The sequence below is a fragment of the Mus caroli genome, unplaced genomic scaffold (genome assembly GCF_978045245.1).
Source record: "Mus caroli unplaced genomic scaffold, Mus_caroli_1 scaffold_8, whole genome shotgun sequence".
Lineage (NCBI taxonomy): Eukaryota > Metazoa > Chordata > Mammalia > Rodentia > Muridae > Mus > Mus caroli.
Window position 1 is genome coordinate 106,485,342 of NW_028227263.1, and position 26,020 is coordinate 106,511,361.

The following is a 26,020-nucleotide window of genomic DNA, read 5'->3' on the forward strand; positions in this document are numbered from 1 at the left end:
AAACACAAAACACATAAGAACTTCAGCACAATTAACAAAAACAACAAAAGCCATTGTGGAGATTTTTTTTTTAATTCTGTTTGAGAGCCACTTCAAGAAAAGAAATGTTAAAATATCAATGAACTATGTTTAAAGTCAAAACACATGATGACCTTTTGAGTTTGACCTTGGGCCATTTTTGCCTATAAACTTGTCTTTTCTTCCTACTGACCTATGGATAGTAAGAATTCCTTTGACCCTTGGGTTTTTTATTTTTAATATTTACTTTTTAATTTTTATTTACATGCCTGTGACTGTAGTGTTATAGAGCAGGTGCCGACCGAGGTCAAAAGGACCCTCCAACCTAGACTGGAGTTTCAGCAGTTGTAAGCCAGCTGACATGGGTACTGGGAATTGAACTTCGTGTTCCTCTGGAAGAGCTGTGAGTACTCTTCACCACTGAGCCATCTCTCCGGCCCTGACCTGTTTCTTACTTATCTTGTCAGCTCATAAACCTGTACAACATACCTCTCATTTACTAAAGAAAAGTTTCTTAGATAAAAGTATGTCAAAATATTTTATGAAGTCTTTTATATCCTTTGAAACAATAGCTTCAAACACGACCCAAAGGCTTATAGTTCTATAAAGATACTCACACTTAACTGAGATTCTCTCTTGAAGCTTGCTCCTGCCCTTCAGTATATATATGTACAACCAGCCGCAGACACCTCACTTTCTCTTCTGAATTATTTGACACTGAATATAGGATCTCATGCACGCTAGCAAGTACTCTGTATGTATCTAGACACGCATGCACACATACACGCACACACACACTTTTTTTAAAATTTTTAACATGGAATATCACTCACTTGCCTCAGCTGGATTCGAGTTTGGGGTCCTTCTGCCTTACTCTCCTCCTGAATATATGGCATTACAGGCCTGAGCTGCCAGGTCCACCCCAACTTTGTCTTAATAAATTCCAGCTTTGATTCATTCGGAAGGTCTCTGTGTGTCTTAACAGCCAGGGTAATCCTGAATGAGTTCCCAGGAGAGCATCTCCAGGCTGCCAATGAGGACTGGCCACATTCCTGAGAACTGACTTTCTGCAAAGCCTCCCAGAGGTAAGTGTGCACGGTGAGAAGGGTTGTTGTCTCATCTTAGCCCATGCAGTGAGGATTAGGTAGGAGGATGCTAACAAAGATTTTCAAAGAAGGGCGCCAGACACACCCAGAGAACAGAGTGGGAATTCTTCAAGCCTGTCTTAAATGGGAGTGAGAGAGAGACTACAGACTCCCGCCTCCCTCCATCAATCATCTTTTCTAAAGTCTCCCTGTAAGAGGCAAACCTGAGACCTCTGGGGATCAGGGATGGATGGTAAATAGGTGATTGAATCACCAGGCCTGGCTACTGACTCCTACAGTTCCAGTGGATCAGTTGTTAGACTTAGGGAGGGCCTCAAGATACACACTTTGTTAACAGTTTGGTTGATGGCTGAGACATAGGGTGAGCAGGGGATTAGGCCTCTCCAGCAGAGATATCTTATTGAGCAGGTTTTCTTTAAAAAAAAAACAAAAACAAAAAAAAAAAAACCTACCTCTGCTTCAGAGGATGTCACACTTCCTATGGCTTGTCACAGCACCCTCCTTTGCTTAGGAAGCAAACTCTCTTCAAAGCTAAGCTTTCTCCTCAGCCTGTGAGATTAGCACAATATTCAGATTAATAGGGTCTAAATTAATGTGATTTATCGGCATGGTTTTCACAAGCTGTGCTCTACTTATTCGGCTACTTTTATTTTATTTTATTTTTCAGGGCCCAAATTTAGAACACATGAAGTAAGAAAAGATGCCTTCTCTGTTGTGCCTGAAAACATAAGGAACACTATACACATTTCTGGAAAGAACAGAAAACAGTTTTCTGTCAGAGTGAAAGCTCCAGGTAGGGGATTGTTGCCACGTTGATTTTGGATGTTAAATGCTTGAGCAAAACTCAAGCATTTCAGTGCTTTTAGTAGATGGTACTTGGGAATCCTTCGAAAATTGCATGTCCTTCGAGTTTTGAAAGAATAAGACAGGCTATCTGCGTGTTTCTGGTGTGACTGGCTCACAGAGCTTTCCATCACGTTTGTGCGACCAGCAAGATTTCTGTACAACAGGCAGGAGTAGCCGATGGGATCCCCAAAGCCGTCATTCTTCTAGAGTGTTTGTGGACACTTGTTAACATTCCAGTACAGATCATCTTTCAGCTTCCACAATATGGTGAAATGTGGTAACAAGCCCATGGAAGAATTAAAGACTTTCCCATTTAGCCTTAACTGTTTCTGGGCTAATGTGGCATCAGAAAGAGGTCTTGGCATTCTTCAGCATTCTTCGCTCTACAGGAGGGCCTGGTACCTCCCCTCACCCACTCTTCAGGAAACAATGTTTTTCACAGTGCCATTTAGTTCTAAACGATTATGTAATTACATTTGTGAATGTAATCCTGCAGGGCATTATTCTAATTATAGCCCACAATCCCTTTCAGCCACATTCAGAGAAATAATTTGTGCAATGAAATGGGGCTCCTCCAGCTGCCGCAGTGTCTAAAACCTGGGCACACAGACAGCTCTGCCTCTTGGATTCCTAGGCCTTCATTCTTTCTTAGGAAGAGATCCAAGAGTCAATCCCAAGAGCCACTCCCCAGGGACAATTCTCAAACACTATAGAGTCCTTTGCTCCTAAAACCTTTATTTAACAACAGATTGCTCATTCTGCACCCAGTAACAGAAGTTTTAAGTGGATTTTGTATTGTGTAAATTACACTTCAATAAAACTGTTTAAAAACAAAATAGTTCCTAAGCTAATTATCATCAAAAACAGAAATGGAGATGTCTTATATAGGAAGGCTATTTTTGTGGGCCAATGGAGTGCATGTGAAATGACCATGATTCAGAGAGCCTTGAAGTTGGTGGTGAGTGAATCTGAGATGTAATTAGTAGGTATGTCCCATTTAAAAGGTGGTGGGATTTTATATGATCAATTAAACTGTTTCTTTTGCTTTCTCCATATATTTATTCTCCCCTCTCTTAATTCTTCCCTCCTTCCCTCTCCATCTTTCTTCCCCTTCTTCCTTTTCCTCCTCTCCTCCTTCCTCAGCATCTCTTATTATCTTGGATTTACTTCTTGATGTGTGCAGAATCTTTCTAGTCTTCTCCCAGGTGTAGTTTTTGGCGATCGATCATTATTTGGTGGGCAGCATACAATTTGCAAAACACAAGAAAATCAAGAAGAGGGAAGACCAATGGGTGGATACTTCATTCCTCCTTAGAACAGGGAACAAAATACCCATGAAAGGAGTTACAGAGACAAAGTCTGTAGCTAAGACGAAAGAATGGACTATCCAGAGACTACCCCACCCAGGGATGCATCCCATAATCAGCCACCAAACCCAGACACTATTGCATATACCAGAAAGATTTTGCTGAAGGGACCTTGTTATAGCTGTCTCGTGTGAGGCTATGCCAGTGCCTGGAAAATACAGAAGTGGATGCTCACTGTCATCTATAAGATGGAACACAGGGCCCCCAATGGAGGAGCTAGAGGGGTCTGCAACCCTATAGGTAGAACAACAATATGAACTAACCAGTACCCCCAGAGCTCATATCTCTAGCTGCAAATGTAGCAGAAGATGGCCTAGTTGGCCATCAGTGTGAGGAGGGGCCCCTTGGTATTTCAAACTTTATATGCCCCAGTACAGGGGAATGCCAGGGCCAAGAAGCAGGAGTGGGTGGGTAGGGGAGCAGGGAAGAGGGAGGGTATAGGGAGCTTTCGGGATAGCATTTGAAATGTATATAAAGAAAATATCTAATAAATAAATAAATAAATAAATAAATCAAAGAGGCCTAACATAATATAGCATTTGAAATGTATATAAAGAAAATATCTAATAAATAAATAAATAAATAAATAAATAAATAAATAAATAAGGCTTAACATAATATCAGGCTCCCTGGAGTGCCCTGTGAGCCTCACTTTCTGGCATTTGAGCATTGAGAGTATATGAGCTCCTCTAAAATTATGAAAGGTGAATCTCAGCTTCAATGATGCTGCCCACAGTCAGGGGTGTGCAAGAGAAGAGAACACCAAGTCATGGGTCTGCTCTCGGCTGGGACGCACAGGAACCTCTGAGCCTTTACCAGCTGAAGTTTCACTACACTGTGTCTCCAAAGGCCCTGATCTGAGATCTCCAATTCAGATTATTCTGCCTTAATCACCATCTTTGGTTTATTGGTGCTTTTGTAAAATAAAATTAATATTTAATTATTAATTATGCATTAGGCATCTCAGAGAAGCAGAAGTAATAGAATAAAATATGGACTTATGAAAGAGCAATTGGCTGATGTGATCCTAGATGCTAAGTCCCTAACAGACTGTGTGACACCCTGTGGGGTAGGTTGCATGGTTCAGTCTGAGGTGTCTTCACAACTCAGGAAGCCAGAAGTGTAACTCTCATTAGGAGGCTGGAGGTTGGGAACCCCAGGGGAGTGTAATTTAAAGAGTCCAAAGGCTGTAAAGCTTGCAGTTCTGAAGTTTGGTGTCAGGAAAAGAATGTGGTCCTGCTTAAGGAGAGACCCCAGTTCACTCTCCTGTTTTCAATTCAGGCTCTCCACCATTGGGTGGTGCCTGCCCACACTGAAGGCCCATTTCGTCCTGGGGACTCAGCTCCTCAGATGGAGCTCTCAAATTCTGCCAGTTGTGTTTCCTGAGCTTTATAAACACAGTTGGGGCAGCGTAGAAAGTCAACTGTCAGGAGTTATTACTGTGAATTCCTCTTTGTAGTATAATTACTTCACATTCTCAGATAATTGATTTAACCCATAACAAGCTATGGATGGTAGCTTTTCAATCTGATAGCAAAGCTGGAGAAGGAGTGGAAGGAGTATATATATATACATATATAATATATGCTATCTATACTTGCATATATTACGGTCTTTCTGACTGCCTTCGTTTCCTGTTGCTGGGTCAATCTCTGAAAGAAGGTCAGAAATATTCAGAATCCTTCTGCTTCTCACATTGATGATGGGCTGCAGCTATTTAATGTTTTAGATAGAAAGCACATTTGCTCATTTTTCTGTGGGAGTGTGGCCACTGGTAGGTTCCAGGCTCTCGTGAACGGTCTCGCCCCTGTGAGCATAAGGACAACACTGATTGGATTCAGTGGATTATGAAAGACAAAAGGAAGAGTGAAAAAGATATGAGAATGATTTGCCAGATATGATGACACACGCCCTTCATCCCAGCATCCTGGAGGCTGAGGCTAAGTAAAACTCTGGTCTACCTAGCAAGTTTCAAGATCACCAGGACTATTTAGTAAGACTCTTGTCTGGAAAAAAAAATGAAGAAGACATCTTTGTCTAAGAGAATTTCCTAAAATTTGTGTTTTAGTAAAGTTCTAAAAGTTAATAGGTTGTAACACTGTGTGAAAAAGCTCTAAGTTATGTTATGCTATGCCATGTTACGCTATGTACTTTTTCCTTGCAAACTCTTCACGTGTCAATGAAGTGAGATCCTGATAGTTTCACCTTAAAGCTTAAGACACAGGCTCAGTGTAGTGGCACAGAGTTCTCATCACAGCACTCACAACGCTCAAGCTGAGCAATGTTGAATCCCAGGTCAGCCTGAGATACATAATGAGTATGAGGCCAACCTGAGCTACAGAAAGAGACCCTCTCTCAAGAAACAGAAACAAACAAGTCCCCTAGACAGACAAAAATAAGACAAAAGACTGAAGCCAGTTCCCATTTTCCTACCCTTCACCTGTGTTTCAGAAGTATTGAGTTATTTCATTTTATTCTGACCTCATAATGACATAAACTAAGGTTATTGATTTCCCCCAACATCTGCCTTTGAAGGGATGAAGCCATGCATTTTCATACGAATTTCACATAGTCACTCCTATTCCAGGCCTTATGGGACTCTTGCCAGCATCTCTTTGCTGAGCCTTTCTGTGGCCAGATTTGAGGGCCCTGGTGGAGTGTCAGTTCTGATGTGAGGCTTTGGTCAGGTGATTTCTTCTCACTTCAGTTTTGCCAACTGTGAAACGGGCCTGAGCATATCTTCTTTTCTTCCTCAAGATCAAGTACGATAGTGGCTAAAAATGGTTACTGGAAAGAGTTATGGCAACATCAGGGGACTGAGAAATAGCAGAAGAAAGCACCTTTGGACCTCATGGAACTGGCTAGATATCTTTGTACATCACCTATGCATTCTTTTTGACCTACAGAGACTCCTATTATCTCCACAGGGCTCCTTCCATGGCCACCTCTGTCTTCTATAAGACCTGTGTCAACAACTACATAGTATTTTAAAGGATTTGTGTTTAGTGTCAGATGGACCTGGACTTCTAGCCTCTAGAGATTCCCTTTACCTGTGTGAGCCTCAGGATATTCACCTGGGAATGAGGTCATCTTTTAGAGGGTGGGATAGATGTGGGCTGTGAGTGATGGATAGCAGGGTAGGGTGGTATGGTAGCTGGTAGGTATATACAGGACTCTGCTGTGATGTCAAGTGACTGGTTTTTGTCAGTTCCCAAGCAGTGAGTGTAATTCTGCTAGGTTCCTCCCAGGGACCTAGTGAGGGCTTACTTAGGTCATCATCTGCTGCCATCACCAGCCACAGCCAGCACAGCCAGATGCAGCTGACATATAAAAGGACTGCTCGCCACACCATTTCTCTCTCTGTCTTTGGCTCTCTGTCTGTCTCTCCTCTCTCTGTGTCTCTGTCTCTGTCTCTCTCTGTCTCTGTCTCTCTGTCTCTCTCTGTCTGTCTCTGTCTCCGTCTCTGTCTCTCTCTCTCTCTGTCTCTCTCTCTCTCTCTCTCTCTCTCTCTCTCTCTCTCTCTCCCTGCCCTGTGTTCCTGGCCAGGGTCTCTTTCCCCTTTCTGTCTTTCTGTCCTTCTCTGTCCCCCTTTCTCAGCCCTCATGGCTCTGCTTTCATATGTCTCCACGCCTTCACTTCCTTCCCTTCCTTCAAGTCTGTTGAGTGGCATGATTTCTCAGGGGAACACCTTGGTATGGGGCCAGGTACACCCTTCCACCCTCCACCTCCACTCCCCTCCACTGACACTACATTATATTTCATCACAATGAATAGCCTCACCAGAGATAGGGACCCCACTCCCCCAAACTGTCTTTCCCATGAGTTTGTGATGCTCAGTGGTCTTGTTCTAGGGGGCACCGTGGAGAAGCAGTGGGCTACTGGGAATGATGTTAGTGTGTTTTTAAACTAGTTTTCCCCTTTTGAGGCATTTCCAAAAATCTCCCCTGCTGTGAAGCTCTCCACTGTTTTTCACAGTCACCTGCAGCCCTTTGTTTATCACGGCCCTTGTTCAGGTCCTTCCCAGAGCAGTAAATCCAGCTTCAGCAGTTTAGTCCATGAAACACCCTGATAGTTAATCGTTTCCCCTAGTCTCCTCTGGGAAGTCCTCCCAGACATCCCTAGCCCTAGAAATAAATCAAACTATCTCCCACTCATATGGAGGCAACTGTTACGTTCCTTGGGATTGTCCCTTGCAAAATGGGGGAGAGAATACTGGGGAGCTGAGCTGGAGTTGAGGCTTGTAGTGAAGGCCTGGATGTTTCTCAGCATAGCCTTTCAACCCTTACCCAGAGCTCAGGTCATAGTGTCTGCAGTAGTCTCTTCTCACAGATCCCAACAGGCACCCTACTGAGACACTGTCAGTTTCCAGGCAGACAGGCTCCCAGGGACTCTGATCTCTCACCTGAGAGTTGACTTTACATCCTGGGGGCTATAGGTGGTCATGGATTCAGTTCCCCACCTGCTTTTCTGCCTCCTGCCTGGGAATCAGATTTCACAGCACAAATCTGAAGCTAGGCTCTCTGGGACCCTCAAAAGATATAAAAATAGAGCCAGCTTTTGTCTCATGGGCTCTGACTCTCCTCAGAGGCCCCACTAGCTGTTGCTTCTCTGTCTGTCTATGCCATTTACACATCTTATAATGAACTCCTTACTCTCTGGTAATCCTTTTCTGCATCCCTCTTGAACTTCCCCCTCCCGAAAATTTCCATTCACCCTACAGTGGATGTTGAGCATCAGGCTAAGCCAGGAGGGCCCCAAAGCCTGACCTTCTTCATGGTAGTCGCATGGAAGTGCAAACCAATGGCTTTGGCTTTATTACAAGTGTCTGCCATGCAGAAAGAATATGACAAATGAGTCACCCTGTTTTATTGCTATGGCTGTGATTGCTTGATTTCAGCACTCAGACACCCAGGTATCTCAGAGACCAAATGACATCCCCGAGGCTAAGTGCCATCTGCAAACATATTTACTCTTATCCAGGGAGTATTTAAACCTTAAACAGTTGCAGCTATGAAAGGATTTAGACAGGTGTATTTAAAAACCTAAGAAATTGTAGCTTTTTTTTAAAAAAATTGTCCAGTGGGACGGGAGAGGACAATGGTCGGTCTGGGGGCTGGGCTAAGGTATGGGATTGGTCAGTTTAGGGCTGCTTGGGACAAAGTTGGGTACTGGCCAAAACTTTCCACCTTCTCTTTGGGAGCACCACAGTTCTGTTTGTGTTCAGAGATTCACAGTTTCCAGGAGCCTTTTTCCACTTGCTGGAATAGCTGCCTGGGACTGCCTCCTGCCTAGATCTTAAGAGGGCTCCTGCTGTTCAGAGGCCTGTGTGCTTTTCCTGATGGTATAAAAGATGACTGGTGCAGAGCTGGCTGCTACACATCCTAATCTGGAAACAGAGTTAAGAGCAATCAGGGAGACTGATGGAAGTAAACACAGGCCCTTTCTCTGCTGGTTCACTTTGGTCTTTCAAAGGTCCTTAAACTTGTGTTTACCCTTAAGTGTCCCACAGTTAAGCCCTGGAAGTGGGAGGTGGCAGGATAGGACCCCATAAAAATTCCTGCAGCTTTTCTTACAAGGACCACCTTGCCATCTGCTGAGTGGCATTGGAGGAACGTCTCAAGAGACAGGAGGCTTAGCATTTGGTTTCCAGAGAGGCTCTGCCGGGGCTCAACATTTGGGGTACCTTGATTCTCCCTGTGTGTTTGATATTTCAGATAAGGTACACCATTTCAACACAAATTCACTCCATAGCCTGCCTGAGGGGGTCTGACAGTGACTCTTCTGCATGAAAAGCTGGATGACTGGTTGCAAGCTAGTCAACTCTGAGGCCCTAGCATAACCACAAGACTGTTAAGATTCCCAGGCTTTTCTAGCACAGCAATTATCAGTGTTAAATTTTCCTTTCTTTGGCTGTAGTGGGAATAGAACTGGGACCTTGCACTTTCTAGACAAACAGAATCACTCTGCCCGCAGGTGAACATGCGTGTGCGCGCACGCACACACACCCTGCATTGTTGGAATCTAGACAAGCACTGTGCACCACATCCCAGCCCCTCAACCAGTAGAGTCTAGCAAATGCTCTATCATTGAGCCATACCCTGAGCCCCTTTTGCTGCAAAACTCAAAGCTCCCACCTTAAAGGAAATACAAGAGTTTAATCTAGAGTGGTTCTGGGTGACCATGGCGCAGGAACATAAATTTAGGTCACATGGAATTCCATGTTCAGTTTGGAAGCAGTCTCATGAAGCTTTATAGTATTGCAAAACAAAGTCTTAAATCAAGGAGGTAAGTTTAAAATACATTGGTTGGCACAGCTGAAAGAGAGGTACAGTGAGATAGGAGAAAGTTTTCTATAGCCCAATCTGCTTATAGAATATTAGTGCAAGCTAGTGGTCTGCTAAATTAATAGATTCTAGAAGGCTTTTTATCTATTACTCACAGGATGTTAGTTCAGACATAGAGATGGACAAGGAACAGATAGTTGTTCTAGGGAAGCTAGAGCTAGCCCAAGATAAGGTAGCTAGTAGTTTAGATCAGTGACATTCCAGTCTCTGTACTATAATCAGTCTTTGCAGACACAGATTCTTTTCAGACGTTGTGCTTTATTCCCCTCACTGGGGAAGTCTAGGCAAGTCCCTTACCACTTAGCCATACTCCCTGTCACTCATGGTGGGTTAAGTGGGCTGTGCAGTGTGCTCCAGGTTTCCAGCTTTTGTGAGCTGTCACCCCTGCAGGGCTGGGCTTTTGGTGATTTACTGAGCCTTGAATATTTTCTAATTCTGTAAGTAACCTCAATAAAACTCACTGGCTGGCCAAGTTCGACTTTGGCGGTATCTGTACTTTGGTATGGCCTGGCCTCCCTATCCAGGGTGATAGACGTTTCGCCAGGTCTCATCAGGAATAGTCACACAACAATAGTTTTTCTGGTTTTTGAAGTCACATGGTGCTAAGGTTGTAATTTACAACCACATTCAAGGTTTGAAAAATATGAGCTAGTTCAGCTGTTTTTCTTAGCTTGGCATTTCCTTTTGTAAATGCAACTGTGGGGTGGTATGGGAGGTGCCTTGGTCAGGGTTGCAGGTGAGAAAAGAGTGCTTATTAGGAGACCGGTTTCGCTCAGTTTGAGATCTCCCTCAGGAAACAGCCAGTGTCTCCACTGTGTCTCCACAGCTATTCTGACCTTGCCAGTTGTGTTGACATTCTTGATTCTCAGCCATTATGTGTCAGGGTCAAGGTGGCTCCCCTCAAATACCATGCCTTCCTTGCCTGCCTCAGTTGGACTCTGCCCTTAATTTGGGCACTTTAAGGGAATAACTTTGCTCATCTCCACAGGCACCCAGGAGGCCTTCTCATGGGGGAAATAAATCATTAGTGAGAGCATGGCTGGCCTTTATCTGTGGCTGCAGCCCTGGCCCCAGGGAGGTGGCAGAGGGACTGGGGCTCCTGAAGTCTTCACCTCCCAGGGCCTGGGGAGGCAGTACTGACAGAGAAATTAAAATCCTCTCCCTCCCTTATCAGCTTCACCAGAAACCCGTCTTGGATGTGCTGTGCACTTCTAACCAGTTAGGGTGTCCGAATAGCAGTATGTTTTCCACAGCCGAGGCTTCTAAATCATGAAGCTTAGCACAGTGTCTAAAAATAAGCATTGACTGCTTTTGTTCAGCTTATACATGTCATACATGTTTACCACGAATAATTTAGAAGATATTTGAAAAAAAAAAAGTAGATAAAAGAAAAAAAATCCTCCATAATGCCTCTCCGAGACCTAAGTTGTAAATTTAGAGAACAACTATTTAGACTTCATCTCCCTTCTTCTCTTACCCATTCTTTCTTTAATTTCTTTTATTACAAAGTAATTAAAAAGTAAATAATACAGGTAACTTATAGCCCTAACCCATGCTTTTATCAGCACTTTATTTCGTATCTCCTTTTATCTCTCCTCTCCCCTCTCTCTTTCCTCCTTTTCTTTTCTCCTTTTCCTTCAGGAATCTTGTGGGTCAATTAAGCCCTTCAGGTCACCCTCTGAAACAGTCTGCATGTCTGTCCTTATCTGCTCTATGTACTTTTGATTTTGATGTTCAATTTGTCTTTTCTAGAATAGATTATATGTTTGTTGTTGTTGATGATGATGATATTGTTGTAATACATACAAGAGGCAGAAAGGGTCTTAAACCCTGAAGAACCTCCACCTTGGAGCTGGTCCTAACCCTACCTTCTGCACAGGAAGATTTTTGAGCTGGTGATCGATCCCCCTGCCTTTACTTCCTAAGTAACTAGGACTACAGATTTGAGATACCAGGCCACTGGTTCTTTTCTGTAGAAGTCTCCTTGGAGTTGTTACTTAAATTTAGGTCATTGTTTTTTTGTAATCTGCGTGATGGTGATGGTGTGAATAGGTATGGCCTCCATAAACTTGTGTGTTTGAATGCTTGGCCCATAGGGAGTAGCACTATTAGGAGGTGTTGTTTTATTGGAGTAGGTGCGGCCTTGTTGAAGGAAGTGTATCACTGGAGAGGCAGCCGTTGAGGCCTTATATATGCTCAAGCTATACCCAGTGTAACACACAGTCTCTCTCTGTTGCCTGTGGATCAAGATGTGGAAATCTTGGTTCCTCCAACACCATGTCTATCTGCACACTGTCATGCTTCCCGCCATAATGATAATAGACAGAGTCTCTGAAACTGTAAGCCAGTTTCAATTAAATGTTTTCTTTTATAAGAGTGGCCTTGGTCATGGTGTCTCTTCTCAGTAGTACAACCCTAACTAAGATGGTCTATTCTGTCTGTATTTTTTTTTTTTTTTTAGTTGTAATGGTGTGTAGAAACTCTATACTGGTCTTAGTCTTGACTGCCCAAATGCTGACTTTTTAAAATAGCTTTTATCCTGGTTAGTTTTGTTTTGTTTTGGTCAACTTAATAAGATGATACAACCTAGAATCACCTGGGAAGAGAGAATTTCAACTGAAGAATTGCCCCCATAAAATTAGCCTGCATCAGTGGGGCTTCTTCTTGATTGATAATTGCTTTAGGAGGACTTGGCCCACTGTGAGCCACACCATCCTTAGGCAGGTGAATTGGGACTCTGAGGAAGCTAGCTGAGCATGAGCCAGTGAACACACTAGTAAGCAGAGTCCATCCATGGATTCTGATTCTGCTCCTACCTGGAGTTCCTTCCTTGACCTCCCGCAGTGACAGACTGTGACCTGGAAGTGAAAGCTGAAATAAACCCCATCCGTCCCTCAGTTATTTTTAGGTCATTGCGTTCATCACAGCAACAGAAAACAAAACAAGAGAGTTGTTATATAATTCTTCTGCTTCTGCCACAGATGCTATCTGTATTTTGTTATAAGTGACTCTTGAAAGCATTAAATATTTCTCTTGATAGTGGTGTTTGTTTTCTTTCTGTGTAAAAGGCTTCACAGTAAGCTCTGTTGGTGTTTCTGTTAGATTTTTGTGTAGCAGAAGCAAAATACCCCCCCAAGAACAAACAAAAAAGGAGTAGGGGGTTGTTTTAGTTGATTGTTGCCAAGGTTTCTGTACCTCACAGTAGTAAGGGTGTGGTGGTCAGAAGCCTTGGCTACCATGGCAGACAGGAAGCAGAGAGGAGCCCCAAAGGACATGAAACCAATGACCTATTTCTTCCAAGCAGGGCTCAGCTACAGTTCAGTTGCCTCCTAGGAGACATCAAATTATGAGTCCATCAATGGATTTAAACTATTTATTAGGTCGGAGTGCTTGTGACTCACATATCTCTGGAGTCCAGTCCATTGTTGCTTTGTTTTGTTTTGTTTTGTTTTGTTTTGTTTTGTTTTGTTTTGTTTTGTTTTCTGAGACAGGGTTTCTCTGTGTAACTGCCCTGGCTGCCCTGGAATCCATTTTGTAGAGCAGGCTGGCCTCAACCTCACAGAGATCTGCCTGCCTCTGCCTCTTAGGCAATGGGATTAAAGATGTGTGTCACCAAGCTTTGAGGTTTGGTTTTTGGTTTTTGTGGAATCAAGTTCGTGATAAATTTATTAACATAAAAATAGAAGAATCCCAGACTGGGCAGTTGTGTTGCACACCGTTAATTCCAGCACTTGGGAAGGAGAGGCAAGTAGACCTCTGAGTTCAAGGCCAACCTAGTCTAGGAGTGAATTCCAAGGCAGCCAGGACTACAGAGAGAAGTCCTATCTTAAGAAAACAAAAAACGGTGTGTGTGTGTGTGTGTGTGTGTGTGTGTGAATCCCAATCCAAATAAACCAATTTATGTATCTCTCAATCCAATTAAATTGGCCATTAAGAATAACTACCGCAGGGGCCATTCCATGCATTCCGATTGTGTCGTCAGCAGATGTATCTCCTCCCAGATTCTCGTACTTAAAGATTCAGATGTGAAGTCTTCAGAGAGTTTGGGCCGTGGGGCAACTGCTAGGATAGAGAGCAGAAGGGCCTGGGATTGACACCCTTTCTTTCTACAGTATGAGTCAGTAACAGGCAAGATGAGAGTCCAGCATCCCAGCTCTTGACAGACAATCCTGTTCTCACTGCTCTTGTCCACTTCTAAAAACACTTATAGTCCAATCCTTCTGACAGCATTCTTCCTCTGAGACTTGAGCTTTGCTTTCTTGAGTAGCATAACATTTACATTCATTGATTCATTTTTTTATATGTATATGTATTTCAGAAAGGGTTTCTTCTAGTCCATGTTGACCTTGAACTACAGAGTAGATGACCTTGGAGTTTTAATCCTTCTGCTTCTATTGTCCCACTGGAGTTTCTTCTGTTGTTTTGTTAATAAATGTAAGAGGAACTATAATCAGTTTATTTTACAACTAATTAGCCGCCTTTATCCCCAACTATCAACTTTTTTGTCATTAATGTTTTAATTTTATTTATCTATTCATTTGTTTGTTAATTGTAGATTCTGAGGATGAAACCCAGGGCATACTGGGCAAGCTCTAGCGCTGAGCTACATCTGCGGCTGTAGTTGTGTTTATTTGAGTAATTTAATTTAGAAGGGCTATTGAAAGGTGTTATGTTTTTTCCAGTTCGTCAGTTTGTAGTCTAGTTGCACTGCCTACTGCACATACTGTTTGGAAGTCATGAGTGCTGGAACTTATCAGGCTTCTGTGGTATTATCTACCTGCAACACTGTTTATTTGTAAAGCTTCCTTATTTTGTTGGAAAGAATGCATACCTCTCCTTGCCCAGCGCACAATTCTCCTCCTATCTGACAGATCAAGTTTGCTACCATTTCATACAAATTTCTCCGTCATACGTACTTTTTTTTTTAATGCAGTAACAATTTCAGGGAAAGGGAGGTAGACTTTCTCATACCGATCATAAATTCATCAGTTTTTTCTTGGAATTCTGTCAGTTTTGTTTCGCATATTTTAGAGGCTTCTTTTCTGTGAGGCACATCAAATTCCCAGCTCTTCTAGCTGCTCACAGAGTCTCTTTCATTTATAATCACAGAGTCTTTTATCTCTGTAAATGCTTTTTTTGCACTAAGTTTGATAGGATCTGCTGCGGGAATTGCTGTCCTCTGCTTCTGTGTTCCTGCTATTGCTATGGCGCTGCTGTTATTGTTGTGCAGACAGTAACCTGCAGCTTCGTCAGCAGCTTTTCGGCATGGCTGGATTGCCATGTGTGTCTTGTACTGAGCAACAAATCATTAGATGCAGAGAAGTCCAATTGGTTGGATCCTATCTTCTGATTTGTAACTTAAATGGGTTCAAATTTATTACAAAGATCAATAGGAGACATATTTTACTTACTTTTTGGGTGTTATTCTGATGTTAGTTTTGAGTGTTTTTTTTTTCTTTACCTTTCTGCTCTCCTTTCTGTTCTACTTGATGATCCAACCTTTTTTAGTTCCCCTCTGCCAAAGTGGAAACTCTAGGTTTTATTTCTATTTTCAAATGATTATATTTATAATTCTTAAGTGTTTTGGAAACCTAAACTGCAAGAAATTATAAGAGCCAAAATTCCCCAAATCTCAGTAATTTTACCATCAGAAATGAATCACTTAATATTTTGACATTACTTTCAGAAAAAAAAATTCTGTTGTTTGTATAACAATGAAATATATTTGTTACGAACTTCAAGTAAAGCAACGAAGAAAGGTTAAAATGTTGTCTAGGGTGAAGAGATGGATCAGTTGGTAATGAGCTTACCTTGCAAGCATAATGACCCAGGTTTAATCTCTAGGACTCATGTAGACCACTGAGCATTGTAGCAGAAACTTAATCCCAGCACTGAGAAGGTGAAGACAGGAAGTTCCCCGTCCTCCTTGGCTAGCTACTGTGGTCTAATGGCTGAGCGCCATGCCAGTGAGAGACTTTGTCACTGAGGGAGTGGAATGGTGTTTGAACTTGAATCAGGCGTCCACATGCACACACATATGCACGTGCATGTCCCATATGTCCCATATACATATGAGGTACCTGAAATTCCCAACTCTCGTATCTGCTCACAGAGTCCTCTATCTCTATAAATGTTTGTGTGTGTGTGTGTTGGGGCAGGGGGGAGCAGGATGTTAATTTCTATAGTGTCTGCTCCTACAATTGCAGTACACAATCTAGATTCTACTATGCAGTAACACATTCAATCTTTTGTCTTTCTGAGTCTGGATTATTTGCCTTTCCTGATAGTTGCCATGATAAACTCCAGCCATTTTCCTGGAAATGATATAACTTTGTTCTTCCTCATAGTCAATGGCCCCTTCCTAGTTTTCTGGATTCAACAGGTATTCCAATGTAGACACAAATCTGAAGATTGGAAAGTATCATCCACATATGAGAGAGAACATTAGGTGTTTTTCTTTCTGGGTCTGGGTGTCCTTGCTCAGTATAACTTTGTCCAGTTCCATTCATTTTCTTGAAGTTTTCATGATTTATTTTTCTTTGCAGTTGAGTTCAATACTGTAGTCGGCTAGTCTGCATCTCTTTGAAGGTGAGTTGAGGTCAGTTACATTTAAAGTTTTTATTCAGAGAGATTTACTGATTCCTGTAATTTTGATTGGTTGTTTTCTGTGTGGCTTTGTTATTGTTTGTTCCCTTTTTTAATTCCTCCTTTATTAAGGAGTTATAACTTGGTAATTATTGGATTGGATATGACAGATTTCTTTATACTTCTTATTTATCTATGCCTTTCATTAAATTAATTTTGTTTTATATTGAAATTTTTAATTTTAATTTTTAAATTTTAACTGAAATATAATTACATCTTTTCTCTCTCATGTGGGAACGTGCGGGGACACTTCACTTTTTTCCTTTCTGTGGTGATTGAGAGCAGCCTGATTATACCTCTACTTATGCTTTAGATGGTCTCATCAAGTGCCACAGTTTGTGCTTATCTTGAATTGGCCATTTTCCATTGTCTATCCTAAGAGACAGCTTTGCTGGATCCAGCAATCTTGGTTGGAGGTTCTTGACTCTCCAGTTTGGCCATCAGTGCTTTCTTGCTCTTTAGGGTTGAAGACAAGGAATCTGATGTTATGCTAATGTATTTGCTTTTGTAGATAAGGTAGTATTCTTTCTTATAACTTTTAATATTGTGTGTGTGTGTGTGTTGTATTTTTTGACATCATAACTATAATATGTAGTCAAGAGATTCTACTGCTGTCATGTCTATTTGGGGTTTCTATGTCTCTTGGGTTTGAATATTCATTTCTTTTTCTGGATTTGAGGACTTTTGGTGGGGGGGTAAGTGGGGAGGGGAGATATAATTTCACTGAAAATTCTTTATGCCCTTGGTCTTTATCTCAGCTCCTTTATCCTGTGGACTCTTGTTTCAGAGTTCTTAGATGCCATTTATGGTCATGTGTCCTTATTTTGTTTTTCCTTATTCGTACTTGAGTGTGATGTTTCTTTAGCCTTGCCCTCCATTCCTGATACTTCCTCTTTTGCCTGGCTAATCCTATTAAGAGATGCTTTCTACTGTATATGTGTTTGATCCTCATTCAACTTTTCATTCCAACATTTCTATTTATTTTTCTTTTTCTACTGAGAGTTTCTTTCTTTTTGGTAACTTTTAAGTATACCACTGATTTTCTCACCATTTTTGCGGGGGGGGGGGCGAGGGAGGAGGGGGGATTCGAGACAGGGTTTCTCTGTAGCCCTGGCTGACCTGGAACTCACTTTGTAGACCAGGCTGGCCTCAAACTCAGAAATCCGCCTGCCTCTGCCTCCCAAGTGCTGGAATTAAATGCGTGTGCCACCACACCTGACTTTTTCTCACCAATTTGGTTGACTTTTCTTTGGTATTGCTGACTTTCCTCTCCAGGTTCTGGATTGAATTAATCTGCTTGTTTGTAACCTCGTGGAGGTCACTTACTTTTTTTACTGTTAAATGTTTGAAAATTTAGTGTCGAACTTTATCTATTGCAGTATCTTTCAATACACTATTGGAAAGTTACAGTCTTTGGGAGATGACAATATCTTTGATAATAGCTTTTCTTTTTCATGTGTCTTTTATTTTTGCAATATAATTTGTGCATTAAAAAAACCATGTTATCTCTTCTGTTTTAGTTAAGAATCTGCTCACTGAACAGCCTAATTTTGAGGGCTAAATCTCCTGCATCCCTCACTAAGGTGAAAATAGCAATAATATTAAATTGTTCAAGATACAGAAATGTGCTATGAAGTTAAAAATCATGTAAGATGAATGTAACAAATATCAAATGAATGACATTAAGGAATAGGAGGGGAATGCAAGGTTAAACAAATGAAAAGAAGAAGAGATAGAGTGGGAAAGAAAGTCACAAAGAAGCAAGAAATTAGAAAACATGAAATGAATGAAGTTTGATAAGTTCATTGGTTGGGAGGTATCTTTGCATTAAGATTTCATTATATCAGATTTTTATGAAACATATTTGTGTTACATTTTTAGCTGCTCCATTCATTTTTTTTTAAACATAGGGAAACATTTTCTATTGTATCTTTGAATTTTTTCTATTAAAAATGCTCTCCACCTTGTGTGTGTATGTGTGTGTGTGTGTGTGTGTGTGTGTGTTTGCATCAATGTGAGGTTATATATGCAAAGGCCAGAGGATATGTTGGGATATCCTATCACTCTCCTTTTTTTTTTTTCTTTTCTTTTTTGAGATAGAATTTCCCATTGAACTTGGGGCTCACTGATTGGCTAGTTAGCTAGAGATCATGCTGTTTCTGCCTCCCAGTACTGTGTTTACAGGTGTATATTACCACACCAGTTTTTTCATACATGGATGCTAGTTATCTGAACTTGAGTCCTCATTCTTACACAGTAAGCACTTTAACCACTGAGCCATTTCACTATCAACAAATTTCTTTTAATTTTTACTTTATATGATCTTTATTTTATTTTATTTTTAACATAACATCTCTATGAGTTCTATGCAACTCCCATATCAGGCACTCCCAGTCCCTTCATATCCCCCTCCCCACTTTGGTAACATAAAATAAATAAAAGTAAGAATTATAAAAATTCCAATTTGTGTCATCCATACACATAGTCAAACTCCTAGTGGACTGTCTCCAAAGAGAACTTCCTTCCACTCCCAGGCCCCCCACCAGATTCCATCAACTGTGGAGATCCATACCTCAGCATCCCCATCATACTCAAGAGCTTTCCTTGGTGGCCCCCTGCCCAGGTTACCACTTTGGGGGTGGGGAGAGGTGGGAGGTAGGGGTTGTCACAGAAGCTTTCCATGTCCCTGCCTCTCAACTGTTCATCCTCAGTCATCAATATCTCAGCAAAAGTGGCTTCCTTGATCTTCACAGTCAAGGAGAACATGGACCATGGGTCTCCACAAGGCTTTTGGTGATAGCATAGACCATGACCTTGACTCCCAGTTGCAGTAGAACCATAAACCCAGTCAAGGCCCTTGAAGGCAGCCTGAACCATGGACATAATTATGGCCTCATCAGTGCAGGCACTAATATGGTTCCCAGCACATTAGCAGCATGGCCCATGGGCACCAACATAACCAACTGCAGAGGCTGTAGGCATCCACACAGCCCTCAGTGGAAACACAGGCCATGGCTGCAGTAGGGCCATGGACCCAGGTATGACCCTCTGAAGCAGCATGGTCTCAGACATCACCACGTCCTCAGGTGGCAGTGCAGGCCATTCAGATGAGAATGGACCCCTGGAGCAGCATGACCCACGGACACCAACAGGGCCCCAGGTGGCAGCACAGACCATGGACATCTACTTAACCTTCATGGGTCATGGACAGCAACATGACTCCCAGTGGCAGCAGGGTCTACAGACATCAAAATGCCCTCAGACAGCAGCACAGACCCTGGAAATCTGCACTGCCCCAGTGGCAACAGGCCACAGACATCAACAGTTCTGCCGCTAGCAACTTCCACCCTACATGTTGCCTGGATGGTGCTTTCTGATCTGTTAATTTGCTGTTCCGCTGCAGGAGTCAGACCATGAATCTCCATTTTAGTTTATCAATGAGAAAATGGATGTGTAGAGGATGAGCCAGAAAAGGGGTCCATGAACAGAACAGCAAGGCGAGACATCCAATTTTGTGAATCCAAGTCTGCTGTTCTTCACTCCTTCCCATTCTCCTTTCATTTATTAAGTCACCCATCCACACATTTGGTTATACATTACCTTACTTGATCATCTGAATGCCAAGTTTATGCTGGCCTCTGTGCCTGGCATTTACCAAGAGTGTTGGTTCTGAGTGATGAATCAGTAAGTACTTACACTTGGTGGAGGCCAAGCCTTGGCAATTGATAAAGGTATCAGGAAATGCTTTATCCCATGGACACTCGTACAGCTTAATTTAAGTTCCCTTCCTCGAGACTGGAGCATGCTTGAGCCTAGAGTATGCCTTGTTAGAGTGGCATGCAGTGTTTGCACGGGATCATAACAAGGTCTGTACTTGATTTTCAGCAAATATTGACTGAGGTCCCACAGAGAGCTCTCAGAGCTCAATTAGGGAGGGGTGCCGCATTGCTAATAATGGAATTTGTACACCTAATTGCTCAAGGGAGACTTGTGAAGGTTTATCTCTAACTATCATTTATAGAGTGACTGCATGGTGGTGAGACATTTCACCGATAGAAGGGGAGGCTATGCTCTGCAATTGACTAGTGAGTGAGCATGGGCCCAGCACATTGTCTCAGGGCTTGGGGGTTGTAGGGAAGGCTGGAAACATCCCCAATTCTCACAAAATAAACCAAGAAAGACTGTCGTCTTAGAAAGTGGCAAGTTCTGGCCATATTTTGAGGCAGACTAGGGCAGTGGTGGTGTCATAATTAGAAAGCTTGTGCCCCCAAATCCAGGTTGGCAATGAGTTATGAGAGGAGGCTGCCAGACATGGGAGAGAATTGAGAACCATTTCAATTTTGGTTTCTGAACTAGAGAAAGGGCCAGGGCAGGTTTTGTGGTTACTGTTCTCATGCTCTATATTATAGGATAGAGAAAGGCAAGCTGATTCTTCAGCAGAAAGAAAAGACTCCTTGGTTAAGTAGCTGAGGTGAGACTTTCATTCATGCTCACATACCCAGGCTTAAGAAGGTCAGAGGAACCACAGTAGGCCCCAGACTCATCAGACTGAGAGGTTCATTAGTTACTTTTCCATTGCTGTGATAAAACATCATGACCAAGGTAACTTCTAGTAGAAAGTATTTATTTGGGTTCCAGAGGATTGGAGTCCACAAAAGCTGAGCAGATATAGCAGGTATAGTGACTGGAGCAGCAAGCCGGGAACTCCCATCCTGAACTCCAGGCCGAAAAGAAAGCAAAAAGAAAGCACAGATCTTTTAAGTTCTCAAAACTGGCCCCCAGTGACACCCTTCTCCCAGCAAGGCCACACCTTCTCTGCCTCTTCAAACAGTGCCACCCCCTGGAGATCAGGTATTCAAATGCCAGAGCCCTATAGAGAACATCTCGTCCAAACAACCACAGGGAATTGCCAAGAGCTTGTCTTCTGAGACATGGTCTTCCCAGTACTGCTTGGGAAAATCTAGGCTGACCTCTGTCTCTCTTGAACCTCTGTAAAGGGAACACACCACAGGGGCATGACATAGGCAGATTACTGAGCTAATTAAATTCTAATTACACAGGCCTGAGGGTAAGTGGACGTTGGCTGTCCTTTAGCTCTATAACTCAGTACATTTTAACACAAGTTTCAATGTCCTCTGTTGTAAAATGACACCATGATAACAAATGTCTCTTGGTTGTAGATGGAATGACTAATTGAGGTGATAAATGCAAAAATGTAGCCTCCTTCCTGGCATGGAGGAAGTATTCAATAAACCTCAGTGGTTAATATCATTTCCTTCAATTGCAGTTCTGGGGGTGGGTGGTGGTGGTTATGTCACAGGGGACTATTGTACAGCCCTTTGTTTGTTTGAGATGTGAAATCAGCTTTCTATGGATTCTGCTATGTCCTTGCTGAGAACATCTAGGAAAACTGGCCTGTAACACTGGACCTGGGGGAATCCCCACTGGTTTGGTCAATTTCTCCCCCACAACTATGGAGTGACACTCCATCAGCTCTTAGCCCTCTATGAGCTGGCTGCAGGCATTATTTGTGGACACCATCTTTTCTCCTTCTTATTTTCTCTCTCTGTTTCTGTCTCTTTTTCACTGTCTCTGCCTCTATCTCTGTGTCTTTGTCTCTCTGCCTATATCTTACTCTCTGTGCGTGGGTGTCTCTCTGTCTCTTAGTCTCTCTCTCCCTCCCTCTCTCAGACAAAACTCAATATATTCTAGATAAACACACTACCACTGAGCTACAACTTTTACTGTATACTTTTTATTTTGCAACAGGGCCTCATTAAGTTGGTCAGGCTGACCTTCAGCTCAAGGTATAGTCTAGGCATTAAACTTGAAATTCTTCCTCAGCTTCTCTAGTAGATGGGATGGCTGACCTGTGCCAAGCCTGGCCACTTGTCTTATGAATTACCACTATATAATGTGCAATGAAAGCCTATGCTAAGAAGCGTTGGCCAATCATTAATCAATAGCTGTGTTTCCATGCTCTGCTTACTGTCTGCTTATGAATGTGTTTAGTGACCACCTGGACATTTCAAAGACCACATAGCAAATAGACATCATAGAACATAAAAGCTCTTGGGACAGGCAGTTTTGTATAGGGTTGGTCTGTGGACTCACCTGCTAAGGAAATGCAAGGGCAGGGAGGCAGGAGTGAGTGGGTTGGTGCGGGCATACCCTCATAGAAGCAGGAGGAGGGGTGATGGGATAGGGGGTTTTCTAGGGGGGGGAATCAAGCAAGGGGATAACATTTGAAATATAAATAAATAAAATACTGAAAGAAAGAAAGAAAGAGAGAGAGAGAGAGAGAGAGAGAGAGAGGAAGGAAGGAAGGAAGGAAGGAAGGAAGGAAGGAAGGAAGGAAGGAAGGAAGGAAAGCAAATAAGAGAATCAGTAGCAGCCAGGCCATACACTATGACTATGATCTTCCAGAGAAGAGAACCCTGTCTACTAGGTCAGCTTACCCATGCCTTGATGAGATGTCATATCTCAGCCAAGGTCACTGGTGCTCAGTAGTTAAGGCTAAGGGAAGCACACAAGGTCCCATCTGGTTTCTTAAAATGAAACTTCTTTGTGAAGCTACATATATGCAGAACTGGTATATTCCTGAGGGTCATCTCTGCTTACAGAGACTCTTCTCCTGTCCTTGGAAAGCAGGGCCTGTAGGAACCCAGGCCATGAGGTATAACAGGCACTCTTATGAACTGTAACATACATGATTTGCAGCTTCTGCTATGAGGCATCCTGTATTTCTAGACAAGAGACCATGAATGGGGTGTCATCTCCCATGTTGTCTTGTCTGGCCTCTGATGTCACTTTGACAGGCTTCAGTTTGAAGAGCTTGGATTTTATGAGAATGGGAAGAAATAGCCAGCTGTATCTGTGGAGTGGCCAGACTAATCCTCCAGGGCAATCCATCTTTAGACACTTGGAGAGGAAAGAATCTTGAAGACTCGGGTCCCCAAACAGTCCAGTGTCCACAAGAGAAGGTTAGCCCCATGGCTATTAAGCTTAGAGCTAGACAAGAATTCCTTCCATGTACCAGGAGATAGCCAGCATAGGCATTTGTTTATGCTTGGAATTTTTAGACTCCAGGATATAGATTCAAGTATGTCCCATCTGTGGCTAACTAGTTTTGAAGGTCAACTCTGAGTGTGTAGATTGGAGAGTAAAAGCTGCTTTACTTGAGGTCTGAGAAAGAGATGCAAGATACTATGAGTGAAGGGATGACTGCGTGTGATCTGTAAGCTGTGAGGATACTTTTAAGAAAGCTTGGCTTTGAGGCGCTGTGCAGTAAGGGATTGAGGTGGAGTCTCTCCATCAAACCCCCAAGCCTGGGTTCTCATAGCTCTCTCTTTCCAAGGGATGGGGAAAGAAAAGTTGGCAACGGTGTTGGACACTAAAGGATGCATCAGATTGTAATGTTTTGATTCTTAGAACACAACTATAGAAAATGGGTTCAGTGAAGCAAGAGAAACCTGGAGTTCACAGAGGGCTGTAGAGAGGAACAGACATGTTTCTGAGTGGGTGAGAACTCTGACCCTCCCCCTCCCATGCATTTACATGAATGACTAGGGAGCAACTGTCTTACAAAAGGAGTCCTCAGTTCTGGCCACAAACACTGAATGCAAACAGTAGCCTTTTCTGCTTGTTGAACAGAAATCAAAAGCTTGCATGCATGAGTGAGCCCAAGTCACTTGGGAACCTGTCATTAGTTGATCTATTCACTCCATACACATAGATTAGATGTTACTGATGACGGAGAGGTTAAGGGCCTGTGTTGTGGGAAGGCCAGTGCATGACTCTCTGATGTGGTCTCTGGTCCTGAGGCAGATATATCCCAGGCTGGCAGAATAACTAGGAAACTCTGAAATCTGAAGAATATACACGTTTCCTCTCAATTGCTGCACTCTTGGGATGATGGCATTTTATTGTATTGGATTAACTTCATGGTTGACATTGCTTCTAGCCAGACGCAGCTGGCACTACCAGCCAAATAGAACCTGCTTGGAAGAAGCCAGATCCACTGCCTCAGAGATTGGGCAGAGTGTGCAGTGAGGCTTAGTAGCAGGGAGTGCTAGAGTGAAAGAATCCAGAGCCACAGTCTAGTCATGGGGGCACCTTGGTGATAAGTTGTGAAGGGAACAGGATAGGAAGAAGCCTATTGGGTGGTGTTATAAGTGGGTTTTCTGTCCAGGACATCCTAAACATTGACATAGAAACAAAGACACAGACAGGCCTCCTGAACTCCCAACAGAGACAACAAGGAAACGTTAAAACATAGGAGGCAATGAGGGAGCTTGTCCTACCTGTCATCTAATGAATACAACTGTCTACTATTGTTGTATGTTAGGATAAGCTCTTTGCATGCATTATTATCTGTTAATTTTTCCCAGAATTCTGAGATGCACATATGTTTCACTATCCCCCCTTTATAGGTGAAGAGACTGGAGCACGTGGAAGTTTGCAAGAGCAGAGGCCTTCATCCTATGTCTGTGGATTCAAGAGGTTATGTAGAATCTGGGTGTTTTCTGTCTAAGTTCCTCTTCCCATCTTACCACCTGCACAGTAGAAGGAGAAAGGGATGGGGCAGAGCAAATATAAGACTTCAGAACATTGGGAGTTCAGAGTATATACTTTAGGACATGTCTATAGAGCAGGCTATCACAATCCCCCGAGCCAGCTCTCAACAAGTATGTAGTCTTGTTTATGATGGATTTGTTTTTGTACCTGTTCTTCCTACTATGGATTGAACTGGAACTGTAGAGCATAGGGTGAACAGGGCAAAGGGAAAGCCCTCTTCCCTCTCACCAAGGAGCTGGACATTGAAATCTACCTCATAGGAGGCTCCTGTTGTGTGGCCCTATTCCTTGGAAGACAAGAACAGGTATCTACTCACCCCAGATAGGGAACTGAAGGACGCTACCACAGTCCAACTTGGTGAACCTCTGAGTTTTATTGGGGTTACTTACAACAGAAATGACTCTCTGCAGCCATAAACCAGTCCCAATTAAGTACTTTCTCTTTATAAAAATTGCTTTGGTGTCTCTTCACAGCAATCGATCACTGACTAGAAGAATATGCTTGGGGAAGGAGGGGCCTGGTGAATCTTGATAGTTTCGGGAATTTCTGAAGCGTTTGAATGGACATTTTTAGCTTACTAAGCTTCCATGCAGGATAGAAGGTTTTATCACCTTCCGAGCATCCTGTTGTTTCACCTGTTTACATCCTGTGTCTTAAGGACTTCCTGTCTAAAATGGGAGGGTTTAATTGTAAAGGAAGCCATTGGACAACAGCTCCTTTGCCCACGGAAATTTGAGAGCTATCCCCAGATTAGATGTCATCTATCAAGTCAGAAGAGCACAGAGAACAATGGCAATAAAATTAAAGATAAATAACTGAACTGTGTTAAAAAATTAGGATCTGTCTTAGTCAATGTTCTATTGCTGTGAAGAACACTATGACCACGGCAAGTCTTGCACAGGAAATTGTGGCTCATTTTCAATTTCAGAGGTTTCGTCCATTATTGTCATGGTAGGAAGCATAGTAATACACAAACATGGTGCTGAAGAGATGACTGAGAATTCTACCTCCAGATCTGTAGGCAACAGGAAGAAAGAAGCAATGAGCCTGGCTTGAACATTTGAACCCCCCAAACCCACTTCCAGTGTACTAGCTGGTTTTATGTGTCAACTTGACA

At 42.6% G+C, this 26,020-nt stretch overlaps 1 long non-coding RNA gene across 1 annotated transcript; it reads left to right on the top strand.

Annotated features, from left to right (window-relative positions):
* Positions 1-306: 306 nt before the first annotated feature.
* On the top strand, positions 307-25,723 carry LOC110297195 (uncharacterized). Its single transcript, XR_015047753.1, has 4 exons — positions 307-421; positions 1,004-1,103; positions 1,792-1,917; positions 24,759-25,723. It is a non-coding gene; the product is annotated as an uncharacterized LOC110297195 (long non-coding RNA).
* The last annotated feature ends 297 nt before the right edge of the window (positions 25,724-26,020 follow it).